The 25,044-nt window shown below is 41.4% G+C and overlaps 1 protein-coding gene across 2 annotated transcripts in view; it reads left to right on the forward strand.

Moving 5' to 3' along the window:
- Nucleotides 1-25,044, forward strand: part of pknox2 (pbx/knotted 1 homeobox 2) — a 107,373-nt gene that overhangs the window by 22,882 nt on the left and 59,447 nt on the right. Inside the window, exon 1 of one of the 2 annotated variants that reach the window (XM_079651652.1) lies at nt 7,217-7,237. The exons of the other annotated variant lie outside the window; for it this stretch is intronic. The gene's annotated coding sequence lies outside the window, so the exon portion shown is untranslated. Of the gene's footprint in view, nt 1-7,216; nt 7,238-25,044 lie in introns of those variants that run through there. 2 annotated transcript variants of the gene reach the window in all.

Consider the following 25,044-nt stretch of genomic DNA (forward strand, 5'->3'; position numbering starts at 1 on the left):
TGCTCTTTTCTTGGAGTTGTCATCAACATGATGGATTGATGGTGAAGAAAGTGACTTAATATAAGGGAGTAACAACCTAATTCAATCAAATAAAGCACTTATTAATATCTCTATGCCTGAAAAAGCACTCATTTATACATAATCAAAATGAGTGCTACAAATCTTCAAGAATGTTAGCAGACCAGATTAAGTGGAGTGTAAGATTCAAAAAAGTTTTGTCATAAAGTTTTGTCATAAATGTAACTTTCAACAAAGGTTTGACAACGAATGGACACATTTTATTTGAAGTAATGCACGGATGGTTGATGGAAGTGTGATTGTCTTAGTAATTGTATTAAAACTCTTAGATATATTTACGCTCTGCTAACTGGCTTGTTCCCAAACAGTTTTTGGGCGGATTTGTTTTGTCAAAGTTGGATTAAAAATCTGTGGCTAACAGTGCGCCTGAGGCATTCAATGTTACTCAACACCACCCTGCTTCCTTTCTTTAATGAATATGATCAATTCAATGCATTATCCCAAAAAGGGGTTTATTGATTGAAATTGGGGACTTGTTCAGTCTGGTTGTCTGGCCTACTTATTTTAATTTGTAATGGATTTAGATTTAAACTGGAAAGCAACATTTATCATAGTGGGTGGGAATGATAGACACAAGTACAGAAACAACACCCAGGTTGTACAGTAAAAACTTTTTGAAGCAAACGTTTGACACCATTTAGGTTACATCAAATACTAGCAGGAATGTGTGTGTCAATAAAGTGCACTTACTGAATATAACAATGTTATACAATTATATCTACCATAACTGGACAAATATGTAAATGGCATCGATTTAAATATTAGTTCATTTCCCATGTGAAACTGCCGACTGTTGTACTCGTAATGTTGTACTTGTAATCTACTTCAATACTAATATATTAATTGTATTAATATAAGAAAAGTCGAACAAGTCAACGATATACTAACTGAAACTTTGACTTATTGGAAACATAGGCCTAGCTTCCGTACCTATAGCATCACTTCCTCAGTTATTTGAACCCAAAACAAAAGATTTCCCCTAAACCTAAATGGAACAGAACCGTGTTGAGGGCTGCGTGTCTCGGGTCCGTGTGTAATACCTGGATGATTTGGTGCTGACATGCCTCCATAGGAGCATCATGCTGCCTTCTGTGTTTCTGAATCCCTCTGATCATTCTCAATAGGTTTTGAGATTGGATCTCTTTGGCAAAATAAATAAAATTTTCAATGCTTTTTGAGTCAAGGTTTTCAGTTCTATATTGGATCCATACAAACTTCTACCAAACTGTGCCCCTACATTCATCAGCATATGCAGCTTTCCAGTAACAACATTATTAAAATGCTGGTTGGCTTAAATACTTTCTTCTCAAAAGAATATTGAGAGTTCACTGCCAGGGAAATGGTGTTACAGTACAGTTCTCTTCGACAAAGCTCAGTATTTTGATGTACTAGAAAAAAGTGTCTACATTGGTTTATTTCTGCACCTAATAGTTAACATCCAGTGCAACATGTAGTGCCAACACATAGAGCTCTGTGTCCTTAATGTAGCAAGGTGAAAAACACAGTTCATCACAGATCTGTAATTAAGGTGAGTGTTTATTAAGCAGAATAATGATCTTCCCTTAAGCTTTAGTAAGTGTTCTAGTTGCCAAACCTGAGTGTATATACTTTGATCACACTTCCTTAATCTTAACTATAGATACTATATGCAGATATTGTAAAGAGGGAGAATGTAAAAGAACGTTTATTTTGGATGTTAAAGAAAATGAGTGCTGAACGTAATCCAAAGTGTTACAGAATCGTTCATTGAAGTTCTTGTCTGTTCCACATCATTTTCTGCAGGCTCTAAAACTTGCTATCCTCTATCATCAACAGTCTTTTAACATTAACCCCTTCATGTCATTTTTTGCTTTTGTCAAATTCTGCTTAATCCTAGTCTTTGCAGTCAAATTCTCTGAAAGTCCCCTTATTGTTAAGAGGCTGTAGACAAAATAAGAGCTGGACTGGCTGTAATCTGTTCACAAATAACGGTCCAGTCGACTGCCAGAGGACGTCTGCATACACTTAGCCGTTCGCCTCTTCATACACTCAGGCCAGACTAATCACACAGCCAGTCTCCATGCCCCCCCCCCCCCCCCCACAAAACCTCCAGCACGATTCCCCACCAAGGATTGTTTTACGCTTAATTTTGTTAGACTTAATGAGATTTCACTAATTAAATCTCCTCCCATGGTTGGAGACCCCCCTCCCCTAAATTCCCTTCCCCTTTCACTTACGATCACTCCAGCCTACGGGGTGATTGCTTTTAGATATTTTAGACAAATAAACTTCTCCATGAAGAGCATGGACAGTGTGTCTCACAAGGACAGGCCTGTTTTATTCTGTGGATTTCCAATTTCGCGCCAAGATGCTCCGCTGCACTTGTGATAGCCAATAGGTTTGAAGTGTAAGGGGAGGAAGTTGTTGTTGTGAGAATACTTTGCATCGTGATGTAGATGATGCCGGTAGCTGGAAGAAAATAGTTCTCATTGTCAGTTTTGGTAATGGTGTAAGAGCCATTTAGGGGTATTATAATCTATGGTAAAAATGTACTTTTGGTGAGACAGTTGCATTTCTTTGTATTTTTTTAAATCAATTGAATAATCATGAGTTATTATTTTAAGGTTTATTTTTATTTTTGTATGTTTCTGGACTGCTAAAAGTTTATGTTTACTATTGTTTACGACCTAGTTTCATGATGTAAAGCAGACTCCACACCAGTCAGACTATGGGAAGTCGAAGAAGTTTTTGACTGCACAAGTTCCGCATGCCTGATAGTACTTGTGTTTATCTATTATATCCAGTTAAAAGTTTAGTGGACCGTCAAAATACATGAACAAAACCCTCACGACCCTTGACTACATGGTCTGAATTGAAATGCGAGTCATCGCCTTGTGGACTAAGTGGCCTCGGATGTACTTTTGATAATCGGCCTCCACGCTTCCTGAAATATTTAACACATGAATTACAATATGTTCTTACAGCTCTCTCTGAAATGTTACATTACATCCAAAACAATGACATCCTATTTGAAAACCCCTTCACTGCTGTTGACCGGTTTTGTATTGTGCACAGTAGCTTAAGCTCAAAAGGAAATTCAAGTGACAGACGTCACTGACAAGACGCACACATGTTCTCGTTTCATGATCCCAATAATAATCCCAGCATTAGCTTATGGCAGCGCTAAAAGGGAGGTGCTGAAGGCTGGGACAGTCTCATCTCTGCAGTGAGGCCTTGGAGGTCATTGTTGACAGCAGCCGCTGGCCCTGCTGTCGTGACGGCCCTTTGGGACTGACCGAGACTATTGTGGAAGCCAGGTTCCCGTTTGAGCCCTGGACCCCCGGTGCCAGCTCTGCAACTCCGTTCTTCAGCCAAAAGGTCCACTACACCCTACCCTTTTCCATCTCCCATGCCTCTGTGGCCATTGTAGCCCAGCTCCCCACCCCCAGCCTCATCTCTGCAAACACACCATCCAGCCTCAGATCCGCTGTGCTGTGCCCTTGGTGGGCGAGGTGGCAGCGTGCCCGTCTCATATGGGGGAGCTTCCTTGATGAAGGCCCGCGCTGATCGGGTTTCCCCACCTGTCATTCAGCTTAGGAGGCAGGAAAGGGCGCAACAGTGGTTGTGGGCGGTGGGAGTGAGGGGGTTGATAGGAGAGGTGCCATGGCAATCTGGCACATAGCCTGCAGCCTGCTTTTGTTTCAGGACTGCCTCCCACATTTCCCAAGTAGTCCTTTTAAGGCTCCAAAGCGACATCAGAGAGCTAGTGGCCGAGAGCAGGGATGTGTCTTCGCCAGAAATTCGCATTTGAACACACCACAAAGACCACAACCAGCAGCAAACTGTCCCGTTCTGCGCCTGCGTGAGAGGAAATAACTCAGCAGGCGGCGGGAGTCTGAATTCCTCATTTAAAAAGAGAGAAACATAGGACTTTACAAGCTCATTTCAGATGGCCATGTCTTTGTGAATACATCTGAGTATTACAATGATCAAATCAGATAAAGAGGAATACTGGCGGTGTGTGTTTCCTCTTGACTTCAGTTGTGTGTTGGTTTTCCTCACCAACACCCTTACTTTCCCGTGCAATGATTGGCTTAGACAATCTCACTATATATTATATTTTAAATGAAATACTATTACATACATAGCACATGAAAGACATTTTTTTAAGTGCAGCAAAAATGTACGATTGTTAAATTGTCTCATTTTACATCTGATTACATTCGGACAGATTGTTTGTGGGTTTACAAAATTGACTGATATTTGAAAGTGATGGAACTAAAAAACAGGCACGCTCAGCTGTCGGTAAAAAAAAGTATGAGGCATTGCTTGCTTTTGGGTTCACAATGAAAGCTTTCGGGGATGTGTGTATTTTATGTCTGAACACTCAGCTGACAGTGTGAGGCCCAACAAATCAACAAGAAACGTAAACCTCATTCATGTAAATAAAGGAAACTGGGGGACATGAACATCATTTTCCTCAAAAGTGACGAATGACAGAAAAAGTCGGAGAACCGCTGGTCTACACAAACACATTGCTTGCTAATCCTGCACATTGTTGGACAATACCTAATGATGGGATGTACCCTGAACAATCAAGCAGAATTTCAGTACAACTAAATCTAACTGAATGCACATTGGTCCCAGTGACTAGGAAAACATATATATATTTTGCGTGTAAATCTTTCCGGCATTAAAAGTAAAACCCTAATACCCGAGACCCCAGAAACACACATAGGTGCAAACCAAAAGCTACCAGTGCTTCCTTGAAACACTCCATCTTTTAACAATCTTTGCAATCTATGATTTATAATGCATGAAAGAATCTATTAGGATTTATTCTCATGTCTTGCTAACTTAGACTTAAACAACATCAAACTAACTGGAGCCATAACCTCCTGGCCGCTCACAAAGTAATGTAACCTGCTGTAATCCATCTCACAAACACAGCATGTTGTTACACTTTGGATGCGGCTGGAACGCGGCAATAAAGTGTTTAAGGCCTCATTTAGCCGCACTCATGGAGACACACTCACACAGCGTTCATCGTGAGTTTGAATAGCAAGTTTCCTTGTCGTGAACTACCAGACTGATGTGCTTTAAGAGTTTAACCAAATCAAGATGTCTGAAAGTTCATATTAATCACACCGTCATTACTTTGTAGCTTTGGAATTAGGTTAGATGTAGATGTCACTGATTAACATGATGTTGAGAAATATTTAATGTTATAAACTTTTCAGCATTTTAGCTTATGGTCTTGTCCAATCATGGGTGGTTCTAGGGGAGGTAACAGGGGCCTGTGCCCCTGTAACACTGTGCTTGTGGCCCCCCTCCAAAATAATACATCTATGATAATGCAATTTGTGATATTGTTGCAGCCAATACTGAGCTGGAACCTGGGCCTTAGATAACAGGAATGCGGTTTTTTCAGTTATGTAATTAAATACATTGAAACTAAGTTACTGAAACAAATCTGTTACTAAAACAAATACCAACAAATACTAGGGAATAAAATAAAAACAAAGTTTGGCTGCGTAAATAATGAATTTATTACCCAGAACTGCTTTTAGGTTAATAACAAATGTTAAATAAGTAATTCACACAAATTCTGTTGTAAAAAAAAAAAATAAAGTAAAATGACCAGTACCAGTACAATTGGTCTAGAACCGCCGTTGTGGCAGATATGAAATCCTGGTGCCTTTTCAAGTTGTCTGGATTAATATCACACCATGTTCAGCAAATATTATTTCAGATTCTAAGGCCAGCAAACTGGCATTTATTATCCAGTATTTATCATTTTCTTAGTTGATTAAAATGTTTTAATCGACGATAATTAAAGCAGATTGGAAGGCACCCTGGCATGCTCCAATGTTCTCTGTGTGACCTCTCTGTGACATGAGGCGCTGATGCTCCACGCTGTTATCTTTACTGTGGGACTACCTCTATGCTTAACAATCCCCCCCATCCATCCATATCCATTCCTGCCTCAGCCGGGCACTTTACCCTACCAACCCTAATTGTAATTATGTTGATTTAACTTCGACACATGCGGCTCCCACCCCGTCATCTGAATGGAAGCTTATTAATTTGAACATTTTTTTGAATATTTATTTATTCCCATTTCTCAGGGTCCCTGTCGGCATTTCCAATTACTCTTGTCGTGCAGCTGTAATTGCCTCCATGCTAATGGCCGCCAGACAATCGTGCTAAATGAGGTGAGGCCGAGAGGCTAGGAGCCCGACTTCATTAAGAGCTAATGGGATTTTATAAGGGGGACTGAAGACCCAGCTCATCAAAAAGAGGGAGATGGAAGGCAAACAAAACAGATGGAGGGGGGGAGACAAATCACCACGATTCTAACTTAGCCTGCTCTTTTTGCTGGCACTGATGAAAAATCAGGTTACTCTTTCTCTGCAGGACTAGCGTGATTTAGAGGAAGACTATACTACTGAAAGAGTGAAAAAAAGCTCATTGTTAAGTGTGCATAATCCTGGCTGTCAAACATGGAAGGCCGTTATTTTTACCGCGCACATGTTCTAGGATCCTGTCTCAAGACAACTATCTTGTTCTTGGCAAACTAACAGCTATAAATAAGTATAAATTATATATTTGAGAAGTGAGGGGACAGTCCAGTCCAAATCCTCCCACATATTTCACACTTCGCTTAGACGGAGTGACTAAGATTTGTGCAAACATGGAAGGATGTGAATACATATCTTGAACACAACACGATGCTATAAGAGCACAGCTATCTTACATACCGTCAGTCTGCATGTGGGCTGAAGGCCAGGAACGCCACAATCAGTTCAAACAATCATTTAGAGCTTTTTTTATATATTATTACCTTTACTGGATGATGAATTTAGCTTTAAATTATTTGCAAATATCTTATTTTATTTTCATAATGGTGTTTTTAGTTTAGAGTCTTTACAGAATGAATCTATTCTTACAAGCATTTTAGAAAATATTGGTTTGATATTTCATGTTTTTGAAAATGCAATATATGAAATGACTTTATACAGTATTCCTTTTTACCTCTTCCACACCATGCTCATTGCAGCCACTTTAACAAAGTTCTCCATTCGTTCAGAAGTAATGATCCTGTGCTGATCTGTCTGCCCTTCAACACTGAGAGGCGACCATACATCTTGCGGATAAAGCCTGTTCCTGGAGGAAGATGGTAACATTGTGCTCTGCTTTGCAGCATCAGTTGCCCTGTACTTTAATTTGCCACGACATCTTAAATCTGCAACGTTTTGTCCCCCGTTTGTTTCAGCCCAGTGCTCTTTTTGGCTCCTCCAGATGAGGGGCCAGCAAAATTCTATTACACGCTGAATAAACCAACCTGCTCACCTATGAGCAGCAAGCATGATGGTTGGGTAATGGATACTGTAAAGTGGCTGTACTACTACCATTACCCTGGCATTCCCGGGCTGTTATGTATCTGATAGTGTGTTTATGGCAGCATGGGAGAACATCTCAGTTTTACACTCTCGTGTGTGTCAACTATTAGTTTAGGGTATACAATGACCTTATAGACTTTTTGTACTATTGGCTATACTATAAGACAACATTTAGATGATGTTTTGGAATATCATAGAACCTTCATGTAACATCAAGAGTAATCCTCTGTGAACCAATTGGAATATCATAGAAAACAGTCCGAACTCTTCCTAAATGTAACCGGCCTTTAGCCAGTAAAAGTGTGTAGGGCTGTGAAAGTGACCTCTGTGCCGGCAAATGGGAGTAATGTTCTCTTTAGCGGACAACATGAAAGCAAGAATCACAGATTTGGCATCGATGGTTATTCAGAAATATAAAGCAGCGTTGTGTCTGGACATGCAGACTGTTACGAACTCAGAAACTCAGGGTATAGACCCCAATTGCACGACCCAGGAGACAGAGTTAAAGTATTTGTAAGATACTTTATTTTCAAATAGATGAACAGAAATAAACACTATCTAATCTCTAGATGTAATCGCTCACATCGTGAGGATCAAAAACATCATGGTATCAAGGAGACCATAGGTCTGACCTAGGCATGAGACAAGACGAACTGACGAAGAACACTGGGAGACTGGGGAATTTAAACACAGGATAACAAGACACAGCTGGCAACAATCAGGGGCGGGGCTGGTGCTGATGAGCACGGGAGACACACAAGAGGTAGATAATCAGGAAACCTGGAATGACAGGTAAATGGTGAGTGACAAAACAACACAGGAAGTGGAAAACAATACAACCATAAAACAACATAAAAATGAGACTCTCTTAACATTTCTGTCGGTGCACAACACAGACGAAAATCAGGCCAATTATCCACAGGCTATATGTGATGTGAGGTCAGAGTATTGTTGTTTCACAGAAAGATAATGCAGACTGATGTAACTATATCATTTAAAATAAATGTATTCTACTATGGTTTTTGTATAATTATGCTCTGTTGTGTTCCATTTAATTAACATATAATCCAAATAAGTGTTTGCATTTACAGTTATAAAACTAGGCAAAGTTTGACTGTTTTTTACATTTTTATATTCTCTAAAACATCTACCGTACAGATGGTTATATGACATTTTTAATTAAAGAACTAACTTGAATGAAAAACCTTTAGATACAAAATAATTCTGATTGTTGTTACTGGTAAGATACATACAAAGGGTCTCTTAGGTGCTGTAAACAACACTAACCTATTTATTTGAGGATGCTTGAGGACATTATCAGGATTAAAGAGTAATGCAGAATATAACAAATATTTTTAGAATGCCACACATAATAGTACCTATTACATTTAGTTTTATCACTTTTATTCTGGGACAGGAAATTTCTAATGTCAGCTTTTATTTTTACATTTGTTTATACACTGTATGATAGTTTTTATATTATATGTTTGTTTGTTTGTTTGTTTGTATGCACAGGTTCTTAATATTAAGGCTTGCAGGGCTGAGCTTAGAAAGGTCATTGTGCAGTGCAACTGCCTATGACAATGAAATATCTTGAATCTTGAATGGTATAAATTAATATACTCTAAGAACAACCACACTTTTCAAAACTATAATCTTGAGGGCCACTATTATAATAATCCTTATATTTATTAAAGCGCTTTATCAATGACTCTCAAAGCGCTTTACAAATACACATTACATTGGGGCGACTGTGGCTGCGAGGGAGTGCGGTCGTCTTTCAACCAGAAGGTTGTGGGTTCGATCCCAGCCCATGCAGTCAACATGTCGATGTATCCTTGGGCAAGATACTTAACCCTGAGTTGCTCCCGATGGCATGGCCAACGGTGTGTGAATGTGTATGAATGTTAGGTCCTAGAGTAAGGTACACTGCTCTGTATGAATGGGTGTGAATGGGTGAATGACATGTAGTATGTAAAGCGCTTTGAGGGGTCTTAAAGACTGGATAAAGCACTATATAAGTACAGTCCATTTACCATTTACACATACAGATCATACATACATGTAATGGTCATCTACTGTTGTCAATAATATTTTTGATATTAAATAAATGTCTTAAATATTAGTGTTCCTCCATCAGAGACCAGTAATCAGGTGAGCTATAATGTTACATTATACGTTACTGTTGAGTTTCTAAAGCAAAGAAAACCAACCAACAGTGTACAGAGAAGAAATGAAAGCTGTAGTTAGCTATAGAATATTGAAATGTACATTAACACCAGCTCTTCATTGTGCTGCACAGACTCTTCTCTCACACACACTTTTCTCCAGACTCTTCTCCTTCGGACAGATGTGTGTCACCACCGGGCTGCGGGGTGTTTCTGCTCTAAAATGTCCTCCATGCTCACGGTGGGACCGTAGTGGTGGTTCAGACTCGACCTGGTGCTAACAGCTGTCCTACAGCTGCCTTCTCTCCTGCTCTAAGGGGAAGGGGGAGGGGGGGTTGAAAAACAGTCCCAAACCTCCTGGGTCAGAGCCCTGGTATGGCGTCTCCCTGGCAACCGGAGCTGAGACTGTGGTGGTGTGTGTGTTTGTGTGTACAGTGTGTGTGTGTTTGGGTGCGCGCAATTGGGGGGACGGTGAGCAGCAAAGGATTGTGGGTTAAAGGTACGGAGCTGATCCTTACTTTATCTCTTTTGATCAGACAGTATTCACTTGGTTGTTTGAGACAATGTGGGACAAGGCAGAGGCATTGTGTCACTGTTTCCCAAACACCAACACCAGCACTTTCAGAACGAGATGATTCATTTTGGATCTGTTCTTTCTTCCAACTATCTCCAAGCTTAACACAACGGAAGCTCCCTGAGCACGGCAAGTCGTTGAGAGAGGGAGAAAGAAGAGAGAGCAAGGCCGGGAATGAGAGAGAAGATGGGGGTACGAGGAGAAGGGGAGAAGGGGGGGGGGGGGCTCTGGGGATGGAAAAGCAGGGAGGACAGGGGATGAATGGGAGAGGGAAAGTGGATATGTGGAGATACTTGGCTTTGGCCCCATGAAAATACTGGCTGTCATGCTAACGCAGCCCCCCCCCCCCCTCTCCCCTACACACTGAGATACCATCACTTTAAATATTTCACACAGTGACTACTTGGGAAATAGTTTTTCCCTCTAATATTAATAACAGTGTTTTTCAAAGTTTTTTTTTAAGTAGTCAAACGATGTCTCCCTGTAAAATGCCATGTTATACATAACCTGAAAATACATGAACTTTGACACAAATGCACCAACAGATATTTTGAAAGTTTTAATCATCACTGGTTGTTTTTTTTACTTTGATTTATATCCAAGATACTTTTTCCGGCCAATGTATATTGATACAGAAGTTGCCAAATCCTGGCAATTAACATCTTCAGTGTATTATCACACTTAAACTTCAAATGATAGCGCCCACCAACCTTCTGTGCAAACACATTTGATGAAACAGTTTGAGTTTGTTGTGTTCAGTGAGAAATACTGTGCAGTCTATTACAATAAGCTGAAAAGACAAAAGCACAGTACCAGGTGTTAGCTGTGACACTCGAGCAGTTACTGTGTATTGGCTGATCAATGTGTGAGAGGAGTATCTGTGCTATCTGAGTGTGAATGTGTGTGTGTGTGTGTGTGTGTGTGTTTATGTTCAAGAGCTTGACTTGCAGCACATAGTTTTGTGCAAATGGGTTTTTAATTTGGTCCCATGTTTTCTTAAGGTGCAGCGAGTTTTACAAACAATTTGGAAAGCAAAACATTTAAATAAAAGTAACACATTTAAGATCTAATTTGTCTATATCTTTATGGAAATGTATTTTTTTAAACTACAAATGGGATGAGTTTGAGACAATGAGCACCAGGACACATCAGCATATCATAGATCTTATTTTGTAAATCTGAGAGAATCTTGAATGCCAAAATAAATAAATGAACACATCACAAAACATTTGTTTATAGTTGACTGAACAGCAGGTACCCTATATTGAATGTATTTTTCCTAAGATGCATCCTCAGAATGCTTCCCCGGTGATGCCTGCATGCTTTGAGGGCGTGTGCACAGGCCAAAAACAAATCTCATGTTAAAAAAGCAGAATGTTCTGCATGATTTCCTATCTCTGCTTCCTCCCCAGCCTAGACACATGAGTTGAAACATGAAACACCAGACACACAGACACATATTTAAATGTGATGCATTCTCCCTCTCAGTCACAAGTGGGCCACTTTCGGCCACCCGATGACAAGAAAACACCAAACATAGAGGGACTGGACCTTGTTTCCATAGAAACAGACCTCATGCGAAAAGGTCACTGTCAGAGGTTTTTCTTAGAAAAAAGCAGAAGGATTATAGGAGTGGGGGAGTCATACAAGAACAAAAAACGGTTTTATTATTCATTTTTATACATTCCTCTTTCCCCTCAACGGATATTCTAACAATGATAAAAATGTAGAATTTAAATAGCGCAATTACATGGCTGCGAATAGAGAGCCCCCTCTCTTTTTATTATTATTTCTTTATTGTCTTTTGAAGTGGAGAATTGAAAAGGGAGAGTGGTGGACAGCCTGAGCTTTGTGTTTCTGTGCAGATACGTCGCCCGCTGCCCCCTCAATCACTGGCAGTTCCTCCTCGCTCCCCTCCCTCTCAAGTCGTTTTAATTAAGTCAGTCTCACTGGCATGGTAGGTAAAGATAATTGGAGAGGGTTTTTGGATGCCATTTACTCTAAATGGCGGCTGTTTCTTCCCATTTTCTCTACTTTTCTCGACTCCAACAGCTTCTCCCGCCACCCCCCCCCCCCCCCCCCCCCCACTTCCTCTCTTCATCTCCTGGCAAGGAGTTACCTATCTTCCCTTTCTTTCCACTTCCATCTTATATTCAAACGTGAAATGTGGATTAACTTCTTCTGTGCGGAAGAGGGGACGACTTCCAGGGAATTGCAAATTATGGCCAACACTGCAATTTACTGGAAATGAGGAGGTTCTTTGAACTTTCCTCCTTTGAAAAAGTTTGTGTCTTCTTGTTGCGTAGGGACGCTCTGCTGAGGATAATGGTATAGAAACATCTATGCTGTGCCTTAATGAAAAAGTAACAATCTTGAAAACAAGATGCGCTTTGATTCGAATCTTCATTTGTGTGAATGACGTGTCGAGGAATGCTTTGAAAATCAGGCATTTTTAAATTGCACATTGTCAATGAAGTCCAGAGTGGTATTTATGTTCCCCTCTTACTTCCATATGGCTCTGTAATGTAAAAGTAAGACACTTTGTGTTTATTGATTACTTGTAATACGATGCACTTCAGCACACTATCTCTAAATGAACTGCAGAACATGGGGTAACATTGTAGGACTGTGAAGCAAATGTAATGTATCATATACACGCTGCATGATTGATAGGCCAAACTAAACAGAGTGAGAGGTGGAAGTACATGTGTCCATACTTATCCATGTTAGCAGCACCACCAAATGTTCAATGGTCCATTATGTATGTCAACTGTGTGGGATTTGTCGGTGTGAGTGTCAAGTGTGTGTGTGGGGCTCCCTCTATCAATCAGGTAGGGCCGGGCCCTGCTGCTGAAAGGGGGCTGCAGCGGGCCACCCATCCAGCCGGCGCTCTGGGGAGATCCAATGTCCTTAGTGCCTTAATGCGCTCCAGATGTCCCTTCAGCCTGGAGAGAGAGAAGGGGGGGCAACAGAGAGGGAGAATGTGAGGCTTTAGTGCCTCAAAGTAGACCTTGATCTGCATGCCTCATGGACTGTAGCTCTGGTTTGTCAAACGTTCTCAACGTTCATGTTGAGGCACCTGCAGTTCTGTGTTTAGAGAGATATTTCACCATTTAAAACCTGACGAGGAGTGTGTTTTTTGCAGTCTAGTGTGGCTTTATCTTCTCTGCTAGTCTTTGTGTAACAACAGTTCTTTACTTATTTATTTATTTAATCATTTATTTGGCATGGGACAATGCACAGTAATGAGAGTCCATGGAAACATTTATAAAAAAAGCTAATACTTTTAAAAGACTTAAAATTGTCAAAACTCAAGAAATTGTGTTTATCAATGATGGTACAGTGGTGGTATGAATGTGGCTTTCTGTCAAACACCTTGATAGCTCTCTTGTACAGCTGTTCTATGGGTTTCAGGTGTGTGGCACAAGCAAACGACCAGTTTGTCAAGCAGTATTCAATGTGGGATAGAATCATACAGTGGAGGTATGACTTTGCAGCATTGACAGTTAAGAATGGTCTCATTTGTTTAAAATGTTGCAAGTTGAATTTAATGGTATTGGATAGTTTCTTAATATGTTTCTTAAAAGTGAAGTTCGAGTCCAATATTGTCCCCCACTTCAAGATACTTGAAGTGGGGGACAAGTTCTATTTCTGCTCCGTTTAAAAACTTTAACAATTATGTTGCACTGGTCACTTGAAGGATTAAGTGTAAGGTATTTATGTGGACGGCAACATTTGAAATATATTCTTAGTGTTGACCTTATATGTTCTGCCCAATTTTTCCTTTGTTCCATTCCCAGTTGTGTCTTTTTAACTTCTGGTCGCTGTTGCAGGCTTTGGTGAACTCAGGTTAGAAGTATAATTGGTAAAAGTTATAATAAATAAGGGAGTCAATTATATGGCTCAGGAGGAAATGTGCTGCTCTGGATAAAAGCGTTAGATGTCTGTTAAAAAAATACAATATTTTGATCAAAGTAAACTGCTGCATTATGTTACAACTTGCTCAACTAGCTTGCTGTGCGTGTTACAGTATCACAGCTCTATAATAAAACTGCAAGAGCATTAGCTTTACTTTGCAGTATGATTATACATGTCCCTGCTTCCGGTGTGGAGTCAGACCATTTCCTTGTTGGTGAAAAACAACAGGTTAACAAAAGCAGATTGTAGAAAGCAAACCAATCAGATATTGAGTCTATTATTTTCATATGCTGCACTGAGTGGAATCAGGTTCTGAGCAGGGTTTGATTGTGAGTTTAGAGGTATTATTCAGGTACCCTCACTGTCTCATTGGGGTAAAACAAGTTTCACCAGAGTCCTGTCTTACCAGACACGGATATTAGCCGCTGAGCTTATGGCTGCTAGCTTTGGCCCCAAAGACGTGCACATCGCTATTCATACAGTGTGCAGTGGTCATTTAGTATCCATCACATTGTCACTATTGCAAGGACAATCCCTCATTCAGATGTTTTCCTCTGTTGCATTCTTTTCAGAATTGTCTCCTGTAACGACTCCTTTACCTCCAACATGACCTGGCACTCCACATTTTACTTTTCCCGTCCACCCTAACATATGTTTCTGTGCTACTGCTACATCCTTTCTACCAATTTCCCTTAATTTCAAGATCTCCAACCACCCACTCTCTTTTCACAGTTTCCCTTCTCCTCTCCTTCCCTCTTTTGCTTGTGTCTCTTTATCCCTGCTGTCCACCTCTCTGTCCATCCTCCATGCCACGCATGCTCCAAGTCTCTCCCCATGGAATTTCAGGGGAAATTTGATATGGGATTGTTTGGTGTTTCCAAGAATTCCATTCGGCTGCTCGCTCTCTTTGCCCCCTGACTCGAAGACAAACAGAGTCCATCCAGCCAAGAACAGCAAATACTATGGTGATGGCCTCATTATTTGTCTTCACATTCAATGACGTTTATTAGGTGGAAAAAATGCTGGGGCAACAACTACTTGCAAAGATTTAAACAATTTCACAATTTGAAATACACATCAAATTTGACACAAGCGATAATCTGATTGAGCCATGTTGTCTTTGATTGGTTATTAATCTGTTAAATTATCACGTGTATGCAGTTTGGGTTGCTTTGCTTTTAATCGTGGAGTGTTGTCCCTCTGCTTTCGGTAATCCTCTCAGAAAGATGCTTTAGATTCTTAAAGCCTGTCCGGGACCAGGTACCTTCTGCTGAATATTAAACACAACAACCTCTGAACATTACAAATATTCACCTCAATTCAATCTGGAACCTCTCTCATACAATAATAAATACAAAGTGTGTGTGTGTGTGTGTGTGTGTGTGTGTGTGTGTGGGGGGGTGTGTGTGCTTGTGTGTGTGTGATGGATCGTTGGAGCTATGTGCAACTCAAGGCATGCTCGGACGGGAGCTGCCTGGACGCTGCAATCATGTTGCGCCCACTATCCGTGCTGAGTGTGCTGACTTTTCCCACAATGTCCCACTGTCTGGCTACCTGCATAAAGTCAAGTGCTCGGCGCAGTTGTCGGCGTAATGTGGCTCATTGAAACAGCTCCTTATATCCGTTGGCGCAGCTAGCTGGCACCAGATGCTAACAACAACAATACACGTAAGGTCTCTCTCTCCCGCCACACATACACACATCCTCCCGGTCCTCCCGATGGCCAGTCGGTGCCTGCCGGTGAGCGTGGAAGCGTGGTCTGCCGCAACGGACGGCAGGAGCGGGGCTGTCAGCATCAGCTTGTAGATGGTATTTTAAACTCGATGCGCTCTGAAACTACGGGGCGGCCGAGGACAACAAATACACATGCGTTAATCGCGTTAAAATAATTAGTGGCATTAATTTTTTTTTGCGTTAACGCGTTATTAACTTGACAGCCCTAGTTTATAGCAATATCCAGAGGCTAGCTACGAGGTGTTTATTCTCCCCACACGTTCCTCTGCCAGTCACAGACTAATTTCCTCTATTGGTATTTCAGAGGACTCTAGCTTGACTTTCTGCCTGTCTCTCTGTCTCACTTCCTTCTGTATCTTCGGTTTTGGATTGACAGCACTCTCATAATCATTACATTCAAACTTTTTCTTCTGGGTCATCTGAGTGATCCAGGTGATTTTTGTCTGTTCAGTGTGAACAGGAAGTACTGATACCCAAAGCAGCAATGGAGCAGTTTCAGGATCAGGTGCCTTGCTCATGGATACCTCGGCAGCACCCAGGAGGCGAACTGACACCTCTTCAGCCACCAGTCAGCATTATTTGGTCCATTCATGGCTTGTTTTGGCAACACTTCCCAAGCCAAGTCACATAGTCTCTAGGCCACTGTCGTTAACCATATATATTTTATAAGTACAGATGTCAGTAAAAAACAATGTTTAACAGTCTAGACAAGTCTGGCTTTAATTTTATCTGACCAGCTGACATCTACAGTAAACGGAATTAAAAACGTGTAGAAGTAATAATAATAATACATTTTATTTTTAGGCGCCTTTCATGACACCCAAGGACACCGTACAATTTGTTAAAAAAAGAAAGAAAACGCTCATAGGCAACAGAACATGATAAAAACACAAACAGGAAATCATGGAGGAGACAGTCAAGTGGACACAAATGAAACATATAATGGGGAGCACTACAGTGAGTAGGCAGATTTTAACAGGTGGGTTTTTAGTTGGGATTTGAATATGGTGATTGTGTCTGACTGTCGGATGTGCGGGGAGAGGGAGTTCCAGAGTCTGGGAGCAGTGCAGCTAAAAGCCCGAGCACCCATGGTGACGAGGTGTGGGGTGGGGACGGTCAGCAGACCAGCAGAGGAGGAGCGGAGGGAGCGAGAGGGGGTGTACTCTTGAAGAAGGTCAGCCAGATAGGGGGAAGCCATGTTATGTAGGGCTTTGTAAGTGAGCAGTAGGTTTTTTGAAGTTGATACGGGATTGTATGGTAACAGCAGGTTTTTATTAAACAGATTGAAATTTGTATTCTTCTTTCTTATTCGTATTACAAATATACAGTCTATTTGTAAGCATAACACGCTGAACAGTTTGCTGCAAGTAACCTCGCCATACCTCTACCAAACAAGATGATGTGTTCACTGCCTGCAGTGCTGGAATCAGTGGCGGTTCGAGACCAATTTCAAATTTTAACAGAATTTTAGTCAATGAATTAGTTACAATTATATTTGATTATATTGTTGAAAAGAAAATAATTTCTGTTATTCCGACCCAAATTACATCACAGTCTTTGGTGCATCACTATGGATGGGGTCCGCCCATGCCTCAAATGCACATGTGTTGCACATGGCAGTGTGCAGCCATCCTGTGGTTCTGCCGGCCTGCAGCAGCTTTCTGCCTCCTCCCTCCAAGAAAAACTCACACCTTCTCCTCCCCGAACAGATATTTGCTGACACTAACACTGCAGAAACACAGGCAAACAGAGACAGCCAACCACCTGCTAATCCTCATTAATCCCCCACCTCTCCTCAAATATTCCCTTCTGCTGATCTTCTTGTGAGGGGCTGCAATGTGCATGTGTGTGTTGGTTGTGTTGGTGGGGGTAACAGGGCCTTCTGCAGATGCCTGGGACCACCATAAGTTATATTTCTCTTTCTCTTTGGTAGAACATTTTCACTTTTCAGCATATTCACACCTACTCAGGAGTTTAAGAGATTTCAACCTCAAACAGCAGCCGTGCAGCCCCCAGGGGGGTGGGGGCTGCGTCGAACATGGGGGTTCCCCCACAGCTCTCAATGGAGTTCAGATACTTGCAACCTGTTCACATGTTCAAAAGGCATGCTCCAAGACATAATGAAAACATTATTACCTAGGGGTCATTTCCTTTGTAAATAACTGTAACAAAAGGTGCACATCTCCTGAATACAATAAAGACATATTTGCTGCACATTATAGCCAGTTTTAAAGGTCCCATGTCATGCTTTTCTGGTTATTACCCGTCCCCTTGTGTGTTATGTAGCTTGTTATGCATGTAAACGGTCTGCAAAGTCACAAACCCTCAAAGTACACCCTGTAGCGAATACAACTCTAACACAGAAAAAGACGTGTCTATGCTGCCCCAGAACGCCTCGTTGGAGATTTTCTTTTTCCATTTTTTCCTTCCCGGGAACCAAGTGACGTCACAACGATCCAAATGAACAAATCCGCGGAGCTCTTCACACACACACACTCAGCCAGCCTTGTGTTTCTCAGCTACCGCTCCGCGGATTTCTCAGCCTGGACTCAGTCTGAGACACCGGGACAAGGCGAGGCCCGGCCCGGGTCCGGTCCGAGCACACACACATACCCACAGCAAGGCTGAGAGCACTGGGATAATCACCGGTGCTGCCGGGACAGGTGTTCCCAATGAAACAAGGGCTGGTGTCGGCAGTACCCTCGGCGTAGCAAGTGTCGGCGGGACCCCCAACAGGACAGGATATGGTGTTGGCAGGAAATCCGGCGGAGCAGGTGTCGGCTGGACCCCCAACGAAACAGGTGTTGGCGGGACCCCCGGCAGGACAGGTGTCGGCGGGACCCCCAACAGGTCAGGTCACGGAGTTGGCAGGACTCCCAGCGGAACCCCCAACAGAACAGGACATGGGGTTGACAGGACCCCCGGCAGAACAGTAGTCGGCAGGACCCCCAACAGGACAGGACACAGAGTTGGCAGGAACCTCAGCGGAATCCCCAACGAAACAGGACATGGTGTTGGCAGGACCCCCGGCAAGACAGGTGACGGCGGGACCCCCAACGGAATAGGACATTGGGTTGGCAGGATCCCCGGCAGAACAGTAGTCGGCAGGAACCCCAACAGGACAGGAAATAGAGTAGGGACTTGAGTAGGGACTCGAGTAGGGACTAGAGAAGGGACATGATATGGGACTTGAGAAGGAACTCAAGAGGTGACTTGAGAGGGGACTCGAGAGGGAACTCGAGAGGAGACTAGAGAGGTGACTCGAGAGGGGACCTGAGAAGGAACTTGAGAGGGGACTCGAGAGGGAACTTGAGAGGTGACTTGAGAGGGGACCTGAGAAGGAACTTGAGAAGGAACTTGAGAGGGGACTCGAGAGGGGACATGAGAAGGAACTTGAGAGGGGACTCGAGAGGGGACCTGAGAAGGAACTTGAGAGGGGACTCGAGAGGAGACTCGAGAGGAGACTTGAGAAGGGACTTGGAAAGGGACTCGAGAGGGGACTTGTGTCGGTCGGCACGCTGACAGGACACGAGGAGCTGGAGTCGGCCAAAACGCCAACAGGAGACGAGGTACTGGAGTCGGCCGGTACGTCGACAGGACACGGGGAGCTGGCGTCGGCCGGAGAGCAAACAGGTGACGAGGAGCTGGAGTGGGACGGAACGTCGACAGGACACGAGGGACTGGAGTGGGCCGGACCACCAACAGGACACGAGGGGCTGGAGTGTGCCGAACCACTGTCATGACACGGGGGGCTGGCGTCGGCCGGGGAGCCAGTACTGGAGCCGAAACTGGAGCCAGAAACATGGCTGCTGGGGCCAGGGCTAAGGCTGGAACCATGGCTGTGTGGGCCGGTTCTGGAGCCGGAACCATGGCTGCTGGGGCCGGAACTGGAGCCGGAACCATGACTGCTGGGGCCTGTACTGCAGCCCAAAGCATGGCTTCTGGGGCTCAGGTTGCTAGCCTGGCCTTGCGACGCCTTCTCTTAGGAGCCTTTTGGAGGCTCCGTGGACCTCCAAAAGCCAGACGAGTACCCGAGAACGGATCCTGGACAGGAGCAGGAAATGGGGAAAAAGAAGGGGCTGACTCCAGACAGAACACACCGAGACGTATGGTGTTGGGTTGGGAATTGGGAGGCAGGGGGCTAGCATGCCTGGGGCTAGCAGGCCGGGAATCACATGTCGGGAGGAAGTCCATAATCCAGCCAGGTAAGAAATTCGATAAACATGGCTTCTCTGTAGCCATCTGGTACGCCTCTGCCAGAGCAGCCTCTTTCTGCTGAACACTGGACGCTCCCTTCCACCTACCATAGCAGCAAGCCAAAGAAAAGGTACAACTAAGTAACTCCACCTCAAATGGATCTGCTGGGCCCATCTTTGGTTAGATCCTTCTGTCAGGGTAGAGCGAAGCAAACAGGACCCACATGCAGATTTCACAGAATATTCCTTTATTTCAAGGTTCACTAGAAACAAACAGAACTCTTCCCCGTGAACACAGTCAAGACAAACAAGGGTCTAACAATGACAGACAGAAAACCCAGAATTTAGGACTAATCAAAGAAACAAGAGACAGGTGAGGAGGGAGGAGAAAACACAGGGGCACCAGATGAACACAATGAGGAAATCAGGTAGGATGGAACAGGTAGGAGGGGACACACAGGAAACCAAAGACAGATCTAGACAAGACAAAACACAACACACTCAGAAAACCAAAGACAGATCTAGACAAGAAAAAACACAACACAGACAGATCGTGACACTCAGAGCCTCAGAATACTGAAATCTGTATTTTTTAAATTTATTTTTCCTTCTAATTTTATATTCTTTTCTAAATAACACACTGTTATTTTCTCAAGCTTAACACACAATTATCCTTGTTTTTATTTATTTGTTTAATTCTATAATCTCTGGCTTTTTTGCCGTCCATCAGGAAGTGAATTTCAAAATAAAGTAACAGGAAACAGACGTAGGCCTATATGGGACATTTCGAGCATCATTGCGATACACACCCACTGCACTGATCACCCAAGATCCTCAGCTATGGTTTAAGCTCGGTGATTGGATTTTTTAGCCGCAATGCATGTTGGGATATGGTGTTAATGCGATATGAAATCCGAAAAACATTTCGGAGTTTAGACTATCCAAAACTGGACTCGAACGGGACCAACCCCCCCCCCCCCCCCCCCAGAACTACACATGCTGCCTATTGTATTTGGCAAAATGTTCTATGGGACGTCTCTACTGGGAACGTTTTCGTTGTTTCCCACAATTAGAAGTTGCCAGTATTAAACACATTGGTGTTATCAAATTTAAAACATATAATTAATAAATGGGTGAACATCGCTTTTATCCATAAAGGGCAGCATTAATATATACCCACATGACAGCTCATTGTTACTTTGTAATTCCACTCCACTACAATTCAGAGGTTAACCTGGTATTTTTAGTCCACTTATTTTAGTTACTTTGGAGATTCTGATTAATGATGTGAAATATAAACAACCCTTAAAGCAGACTTTAGTTACACCTGAGTAAAATTCAGTGAAGGTGATTGTCAAGTGCCAACAATCAGGAGAGATATTTGATAGTTGGTGCTTGAGAAGACTAAACATTTATCTGCATATCTCTATAAAGTATATTCATTACTCGTTATTCTCTACTAAAATGTAATTAAAAACTGTATATAATGGCTATTTTGCACATCCCTTTCAAGATTTCAAGATTTTCAATGGTTTATTGACATATCATATACACAACAACGGTGAAGTTATGCAGTGAATGAAAAACTTGGGTCACAGGTTCCTCAACATTGCATTAGAAGACTAATCCATATGTGTGTATACCTCCACCATTAAACTGTCAAATTCTGCACATTTCTTATACTATCTACGTACATAAGAGTATGATTCATATGTATAATATCAGTTAAAATAAGTGCTTCAACATTGCAGGAAAGCAATATATTAGACGTTAAGTACTTTGTCAGGCTTAATATTTATCTGTAGCTACCCCCAAAGATTTTTCTTACTTAAAAGAAGACCATAACCTAAAGTATTCTTTAATGTTTGAATAAAGGTTAATTAGTTTTTCTGTTTTTCACATCCTCCTATTAATATCTTTGTACATCCGTCACTAAACTGTTTTATTCTAGAGATCACTTACAGTATATTCTTGATTTTCTATATTCTATATTTCTATCACTGATCTTCTACTTTCCCCCTATTTTGTATGTACTCTTAATATTTCTTTCATCAAATATAACATATTAAAAAAATTATTCAATAACGTGCTTCAACCACTAGGCGGTGAACACAAGGTACACACAGCATACAATGCCATAATAACTTTGTATTATTAGTATAGGACACTTATGTATGTATAACATCTGAAGATGTGTAGTTTTATTCATGTTTTCACATAATTTTCCAGGATATTATGCTCTTGGATAAACTTCACGGCATTGGCCTTGCTAATAATACAGTGTTATGGTTTAACTCGTACCTTCGCAATAGAAAGCAATGTGTAGTTGTTAATGGAAAACAGTCTGACCTGTTGATCCAACAAAAGGGTGTACCCCAAGGATGAACTCTGGGCCCACTTCTGTTCTCTATTTACATAAATTATGTATCTTCTTGTCTCATTAATTGTCGTACTCACCTTTATGCTGATGACACTGTCATATATACATCTAAATCTGACTTTTCACAAATTCAGATCTTTCTTCAATCGGATTTTAATATCTTACAGGACTGGCTATCACACAATAAATTACTGCTCAACAAAACTAAATCTTATACTTGGTCTTTGGTACCAAGCAGAAGCTCAAATCCAAACCTAATGTAGTAATGAAATGAAAGGATGGCACTTCTCTGCATAAAGTTGATGGCTTTAAATATCTTGGTGTATGGCTAGACTCTGAACTTTCATTTAAACTACATATAAAGCATGTAATACAAAAAGTCAATTACGCAATCGGTGTCTTACACCGCTCTCGCAAATGTTTTACGCTCAGTGTCCGAAAGAGAATTGCTTCTCAACTTCTTCCGATTATGGACTATTGTGATGTTGTCTACCAAAATGCACATAAATCAGATCTTGCTCCACTCAACATAGCCTACAATAGACTGTGTACACATCACTGCACAATGTATAACCAACTTAAATGGCCTTCATTAAATGTAAGAAGACACACACATTGGCATAAGCTGATATTTAAATGCATTCATCTTAACTATCCCCCTTATTTAAAGCATTATGTTGTACCCTACTTACCAAATCATCAAGTTAGACACTCTGTCCAGGTTCATTTCTCTGTCCCCTCTGCAAAAAAATTGATTGGCAGAAGAGCGTTCATGTTCAAAGCCCCAACAGACTGGAATACTTTACCTGCTGCTATTAGATCTCTTGCATCATTGGGTATTGTTAAATATGTATTCTCATCTCACTTTCAACTGGTCTGCACTTGTTATTGATACAACTGGTGTTGATGAAGCTGATCTGCTCGACTGGCCCTCAAATTGTAATGATTGTAATGATTGTATGTATTACTTGAATTTTACTTAATAGACTGCACGTGGTTTTTCTTGTGTGTCATGTTTTGCTTTTTGTCTTTTTGTTTATGTATGTCTGTAAGTTGTTGCTATTGTTGGGACCCCCTTGAAAACGAGATGGTGCATCTCAAGGGGTTTATCCCAATAAATACAATTTCTATATATATATTGCTATATTATTTCACATGTTTTACTTCTACACATTATCTGATTTGTAAAACATCATAGACAGAAAGGTATACCCGTCGTTTAATGTTAAGCTATTGAAATTCTGAATCCATAGATGTGTCTCCTATCACCCAAAACCCCGGACTATTCTCTCAACTCAGTATTTACATTTTTATATTCAAAGAAAATCAGTAATATCTTTCAGCTGTGCAGGTGTAAATATAACCTATAATATAATCTACCAATTGGATCAAATATAAAAGTCAGCCGAATTAGTGTTGATACTGCGAGGAGACGTATTGTGTGAAGAGAAATGGAAGATGTTGTTTAATTGCTGATATATTTATGATCTACGTCACGTATTCAGTTTCGGTGGCAGTTCTTCCTCTTTGTCTAGAAGTCTTCTCAGCAGGGCTCTATAAATAAAGAACTACGGCAGATATGTAATATTTAATGCAGCCGAACCGTGTATTACAATGCCGTTATGTGATGACTTTCAAAGAGAAAAGCAAGCACACTCGGAATAAAGTATTATTTTCTTTTTTTTTAAATGTTTTTCGGATTTCGTATCGCATTAACACCATATCCCAATGTGCAGCAATTGGCTTGGTATGGAAAACGTCTAATTCCCGCCTTTCACATCATAAATCATCGTCATACTGTATTCAGTGTAAAGGCACTTGTTCAATCACAAAATATAAGAAAGATTAAACTATCTGAAAATAGCAAAATATAAAGTTCTTTATTTAAACAATTTCATCCTCTTCAGCTTTTGCATACACCCCTTTTTTCAACTAATGTCTAGCGCCATTATATCGGTCTGTTTTTATCTAACTGTTCATGTAATCTTTTGACTACGTGTCTGATGTAATTTATGAATCTCTGCTGGTTATAGTAGATATGGTACACCCCATCCACATTCTTGTTGATTGTGGGACAGAGGAATATTAATTCAAAACCCGCTGATATCTGGATTCTATCTTAAAACTCATCAGGAGGCACCCTAATGCTGTCTTCAGCTAAAAACTCCCTCCTGGGACCATTTAGTTCTGCTGTCTGTGGGGTGTTCTGTGAGTATGGTTCATTTAAGATTGAGTTACAGCCCTTTGATTGTTCATTAGATCTTCTAGTAACATTTCATAATTTCACATGTGAAACACATGCTCATTCATTTACACCTTTTCTCATAGCTAACTGGAAACTTTATTTTTTCCAAATTAGCTTTCATAGTTTCAAGTTAACATTTTACATTATCAACATTACTTTTACTTTTCCTACTTAACTAATCTTCACTTTGTTTCAATCAATCAATCAATGTTTATTTATATAGCCCAATATCACAAATGTTACATTTGTCTCAGTGGACTTCACAGTTTGTACAGAATATCAGTATGACAATACGACACCCTCTGTCCTTAGACCCTCACATCGTAAAAAAAAAAACTTCCAGAGAAAACCCACAGTTTAAAGGGAAAA

This window comes from Notothenia rossii, assembly GCF_949606895.1.
Source record: "Notothenia rossii genome assembly, chromosome: 9".
Lineage (NCBI taxonomy): Eukaryota > Metazoa > Chordata > Actinopteri > Perciformes > Nototheniidae > Notothenia > Notothenia rossii.